The following is a 6,440-nucleotide window of genomic DNA, read 5'->3' on the forward strand; positions in this document are numbered from 1 at the left end:
CTCAAGGCCTCACCCCTAGCCTTGACCACGGCATCACGACCCGGCATACGAGCGGCGGCCGAGCCTCACTTGAGAACCGGATCCCGAGGATGTAGAGCACCTTGACGAGTGGAAGAGATGGACTCGGCAGGAGCCCTGCGAGGGTGGGGGTGCCATCGGAGAGGGGCGCAGCCTAACGTCGCACAAGAAGCTCGCCCTCGCGGCAAAGGAACCACCGTAGGCTCACCAATATAAGTCAGCTCACACGTGCAGGCGTGAACCTCATAATCAGCGTTTTGTCTCTTGCGATTTCACTCGGGCAAGGAAACTTCCCTTTCGGTCCTTTGGGAGCCGCTTGCGCGCCAAAGGGTATCTCCTGAGCATCGCGCCTTAGGGGATCTTACCAGACCTCGGGCCGCTCACCTCCTGGCCTTGACCACGGCATCGCGACCTGGCATACGAGCGACGGTTGAAGCTAGCCTGGGGACTGGGTCCTGTCAGCGTAGAGCACTAAGCTACCGCGAGAATGAAAGGGGGGGACCATACCAAAGCGAGAGACACAAACACAACATCCATTGGAAATGATAACATTAAAGTGCGAGCGTCACGGTTTTTACATACCCCCGCGAGGCCCATCATGATTTTTGGGAAGGAATAAAACAAAAGGAAAAAGGCCTCTGGAGGATCACGACTCAGGCAGCGTCACTCACGACGTCAGGCTGGAACCATTCCTCCCCTAGGCCCGGGCACGGCGACGCAACGATTCGTAGCTGTCGTCGTCGCTCAAGCTTGGTCCGGAGGAAGCGCTGCTACTGCCGGAGGAGTCGCGGACAAGGCCAAGGGCAAGTTCATCACCGGAGATGCTGCCGACCCTCCAGCCGTCGTCGTCGGAAGGGTGGACGTCGTCGTCGTCGCTGACGCTCTCTGGGCAGCACCCCAGGCGCCTGTCGTCCTCCCCAAAGATCCTGACGTAGAGGGTCGCATCACCGTCATGCCTGAAGTGGAGGGTACACCTCCCCTGCAGGCCGCGCGCGCGGGCGAGCGGCTGCCACCCGTGGTTCAGGAACACATTGCTGGTGGGGTTAACCTTGACCTCCACCCATGAAGCCTTGCTGCAGCAACCATTGGCCTGCAGTCAGAGGCCGCCAGGTCCCACCGGCCGGCATTGCGCCCGCGAAGAAGCGCATGAGCTGGAACCAGACGACTACAGGCCTCTTCGCCCACACCACGAACTCCGAGGACACATCGACCGAATGGGATCGCGGGCGTGGTAGCCGAATGGCTGCCACATGCCTCCCTCCTTGGCCGCGGCCACCCCGACCGCGGCAGCCTCCACCGCGGGCACTACAAGAAATATGTCAACTAGTGACCTGTTTTCAGTGACCCTGGAAGAATTGGTCATAGATCTATGACCATTTGAGACCAATTGGTCAAAAGCTGTTCGGGGGACTCCAAACACTAAACTATATCGACCATTTTGGTCAGGAAGGTCATAATTTCCTTACACGAAATGGTCACAAATCAGATAGCACTGATCCGCTGCCTTATTTCTAGCTGGTCATGACCAATATAAATGGTCATAACCTCGTAAGTTGTGGTGGATTGCTATGACTAGGCGCCACCTCATCAGTTTTGCCTATGTGTCATGTCCATGTGTCAATTTTTGCCCTAGGTCATGACCAATATTTCTGTTAGTCCCAAAATTCTGAAAAATTCTCAAAAATTCTTTGGATTATATCTTCGTCAAATATGTCAAAAACCTTCCTCGCCTAGTTAAAATATAATTCAACAATATTCATTTTCCTATTCTGTTCAGAACGGCACTTTGTGAAGGAAGTGCTATTTTTATATTCTTGATTGCCCTCAAAAATTTTGGGCACTCTTTCCTATCCAAACCATTGCCTCATGACAAAATTCAGCTCCATTTGCCCAGTAAATCTTCCTCGGCAAATTTCCAAAGTTTTTGTCCACCTAGAAGCATTGTGAAGGAAGTACTATCTATGCACATCCAAATGGCATGAAATTTATACAGTGTCTTCATATGCCCAAATTATCACCCTCCTCCAAATTGCAGCTCAATCCAATCATCGATGTGAGCCCAACTTCAATTTTTATTTTCTATCCAGATTAGCACATTGCAAAGCAAGTTCTATCTATACCACTCCTATTGCCCTCAAACTTTTTTGTCAATCTTCCATACCCAAGTCATTTCCACATACCAATATTCAGCTCTATTTTCCTAGTAAATCTTCCTCGGCAAATGTCCAAAGTTTCTATTCACCTAGAACCTTTGTGAAGGAAGTACAAGATAGGAATATCGTAATGAGTTAAATTTTTGCCACACGTTCTATATGCCGAAGTCATAGCTCTACACAAAAGTTTAGCACTATCTAACAATACATGTGAGCTCACCATCGAATCTTTGTTTTTGGTAATATTTTCAGTTTGTGAAGCAACTACATTTTATGTTGCTTTATAATTGCTGAAAATTTACCAGGACATTACCCTGACTATAAAAAATCCCTACACCAAATTTCAGCATAATCCAATCATCTATATAAGCCCAGCTTCAATTTCCATTTTTTGTCCACATTGGCACATTGCAAAGCAAGTGCTATCTAGACACCTCCTATTTTTCCTGGAAACTTGGTCACATATGATGACACAATGCGAAGGTTTTCCAGTTTTTTGATTTTTTTGAATTTTTTATGCCCGTTTCAAAATGCGTTCAAAACGGCGGGCTTGACCGTTCCTAGCTAGTGGTTGAATCTTGGAATTTTTTTGATATTTCTATGATTAAATAGATACTTATGTACCTAGAAATGATTTTTGGAAAAATAAATAGCAAACTATGAGGCAACTATAGTTCAAATTTGACCCGCTTCCTACTAAATCAGCGGAATTTTATCTTTTTCACCAGAGATGGATCAAAGCTTTTGACACCCAGCCATTTTGTCAATTGTGCATTAAATATGGGCTAGTATTTTAGAAAATTGATTTGGTCCAATTTTGCAACCAATATATGGTAGGTCCTTCACAAAAAAACTCATTTTGGGCACTCGGAAAATGGAAAATGAATTTTCCGTGCAAAGAAAATGAAAACTCCCTTAGGCAACATTGTTTGTCATTCCAAGATGCACCCTTGTGAACAATATGAGATCATTTGAACAAACTATGTCATGAATGTGGCCAAAAAATTGATCATTTGGCTTGAAAGCCATGAACCTTCACGCATGATAGCTCATTTCTGAGAACACTTTTTAAAAATAATTTTCGTCTTACAAGTTTATTATTTCCTACTAACTTGGTCACATATGATGATACAATGCGAAGGTTTTCCAATTTTTTGTTTTTTTGAATTTTTTATGCCCGTTTCAAAATGCGATCAAAATGGCGGGCTTGACCGTTCCTAGCTAGTGGTTGAATCTCGGAAAACTTTTGATGTTTCTCTGATTAAATAGATATGTATGTACCTAGAAATGATTTTTGGGAAAAATAAAGAGCAAACTATGAGGCAGCTGCAGTTTAAATTTGACCCGCTTCCAACTGAATCGGCAGAAATTTGTCTTTTCCACAAGAGGTGGATCAAAACTTTTGACACCCAACAATTTGGTCAATTGTGCATTAAATATATCCTAGTATTTTAGAAAATTTATTTAGTACAATTTTGCAACAAATATTTGGTAGGTCCTTCATAGAAAAAGCTCATTTTGGGCACTCAAAAAATGAAAAATGGTATTTTCATGCAAACAAAGTGATAACTTCCTTAGGCAATATTGTTTGTCATTTCAAGATGCACCCTTGTTCACAATATGAGATCATTTGAACAAACTATGCCATGAATGTGGCCATAAGATTGATCATTTGGCTTGAAAGCCATGAATCTTCACGCATGATAGCTCATTTCTGTGAACACTTTTTAAAATAATTTTCATATTACAAGTTTATTATTTTTCCTGATAACTTGGTCACATATAATGACACAATGCAAAGGTTTTCCAATTTTTTGATTTTTTTGAATTTTTATGCTCGTTTCAAAATGCGGTCAAAACGACGGGCTTGACCGTTCCTAACTAGTGGTTGAATCTTGAAAAACTTTTGACACCCAACCATTTGGTCAACTGTGCATTAAATATGGCCTAGTATTTTAGGAAAATGTTTTGCTACAATTTTGCAACAAATATATGATAGGTCCTTCACAAAAAAACTCATTTTGGGCACTCAAAATATGGAAAATGAAATTTCCGTGCAAAGAAAATGAAAACTTCCTTAAGCAAAATTGTTTGCCATTTCAAGATGCACCCTTGTGCAATTATTTGGTAGCTTCTTCTACACAAAAATATCATTTTGGACACTCAAAAAATGAAAAATAAAATGCTGACATGACTTTACATTTTATTTTTATTTGAACACGACCAATTTTGGATGGTCATAACGTCCAACTTTAGATGGTCATAACGTCATATACACGTACTGCGTTCTGATTGGGCCATAGCCATCTCACGCGGATCATGCATCAAACACCATTGAATGCTCCTGGATCCAACGGTAGCCCTTCCCCCCTCACCTCTCACCCACACCACATCCCAAACCCTAGCTCACATCACACCCCTTCCCTCATCGCACCCCTCCTCCCCCCATCTCCTCGCCGCCACCGCCACCGCCACCGCCACCGCCACCTCCCGATCCAATCTCTCCCCGCCGCCCCCCGAGCCAACCTCCCACCCACTGCCGACCTCGCCGTCCTCCTCACCCACCGCCGCCGACCTCGTCCCTCCCTCCCCTCACCATCTCTCCCTCGTCTCTCCCTCTCCCTCGCACCACTCCTCGCCTTCTACCTCAGCTGGATGGGCCAGACGCTGCGCCTCGTCAGCCCGCCCGTGCTCTGGGTCATCGTCGAGGCCGGCAAGCCCTCCTCGGAGGCCGCCCTCGCGCTGTGCCGCACCGCCGTCATGCACCGCTACGTCGGCTGCTGAGACGGCCTCAATGCCTCCGCCGCAGCCGACTTCCGCCCGCACCAGCGCAACACTGGCCTCGAGGTCATCGAGAACCACCTCCTCGATGGCGTTGTCTACTTCACCGACGAGGAGGGCGTGTACTCCCTGCCGCTCAAAAATCCCCCACACCCCACCCCTGACGCCACTTCACCCCGCCCCCGCCCCCTCCGCCACATGAGCCGGGCCGCGTCCCAGCCCCACCGACGTCCGCAGCCATGGGAGCCCAGCAGAGCGTCAATGCCGACAAAGGTTCGTGCCCCCTCCCCTCCCCTCACGGCCCTAGCTCGATCCCTCCCCGCCCGCTCCGCCGTTTTGTCATTCCGCGCGCGTGGCTAACGTGTTTGCGTGAATGCCGCAGCCAAGGTGGATTTGCACGTCGACCTCACCCACATGCTCTGCGAGGCGCTCCTGCTGCCGCCCCTGAGGTGCTCGGCCTTTTGCCCCCATGATCGATTGGTTGGTTTTGTTGCGGTTGCGGACCTTGGAATTACTGACCGTGTTGTTTTCCTGGTCTATTTCCTTTCAGCAGCTCCAGCGCAACCATCTCGCAAATCGTCGGAAGGTGGGCTTGTTTGTTCTCATTCCGTTTGTAGAATATGATTTCATATGGGTTCCAGATGACCTCACGCAGGGCATATGCGGCTGATTCGGGTTTAGGAATGATTACTCCCTATTTAAACTTCGTACCATTTTGTTCAGAGTTCTGAATTCATCTTGTTCTTAGCTCTGAAGCTGTACCATTTTGTTCTGAGTTGTGAAGTTTGGTCTGCAGGATCTCCCTCAAACACCCAAGCCTATTTGGGAGGAGCGAGAAGTTGGACGTGATTCTGGATAAGGGTGTCAATGACTCTAATGTTGTTGTTGCCTTTAGACGCCCAAGGCCCGAATGGTTATCGCAGCAATTGTTTGTCATTCAGGTCTGCATTCTGTCTGATTGTATATTGGCTTCTTAATTGAGCCTTCTGTCTGAAATTGAATATATATGCTGCAGTGCTATAGCATAAACATGGTATAGTGTTTTAAATTGTTGCTAAGCAATTTATACTCCATTGATCTTGTTAATAGTACTCATTTCTCATTTTCATTGGTACTCTAATTCTTGCACCAAATCTTGCATCAATTAGGGATTCTTCAACTGAACTTCTCTTTCATTGTATCACCAAATACTGAAGTTTTGCTATGTGTTTTTGTCTATATAGAATTGCATTCATTCCCTATTCTTTCAGTAGTTACATGACTTGAGGTCTCTGTATTCTTTTGAATAGGATGTATTGTTCTATGCAGAAGATCTGATTTGCACAAACATAGTTATCTGCATGTGCTTCCTGACTTGGTATTTGTTATATCTTGTTGGTTGAATGTATGGTGGTGCCAGTACAGTGGTAGTATATTAAGGTTGGTGTGTTGCTGTGAGGTTAATCCCTTCGGAAACATTCTTTGAGAATTTTGTAATTGGGTGTTGAT

At 46.0% G+C, this 6,440-nt stretch overlaps 1 long non-coding RNA gene across 1 annotated transcript; it reads left to right on the forward strand.

The window, feature by feature from the left end:
• Positions 1-5,331: 5,331 nt before the first annotated feature.
• On the forward strand, positions 5,332-5,877 carry LOC125521900. The gene is made up of 3 exons (XR_007289505.1): positions 5,332-5,401; positions 5,503-5,538; positions 5,749-5,877. It is a non-coding gene; the product is annotated as an uncharacterized LOC125521900 (long non-coding RNA).
• The last annotated feature ends 563 nt before the right edge of the window (positions 5,878-6,440 follow it).

This window comes from Triticum urartu, chromosome 1, assembly GCF_003073215.2.
Source record: "Triticum urartu cultivar G1812 chromosome 1, Tu2.1, whole genome shotgun sequence".
Taxonomy (NCBI): Eukaryota; Viridiplantae; Streptophyta; class Magnoliopsida; order Poales; family Poaceae; genus Triticum; species Triticum urartu.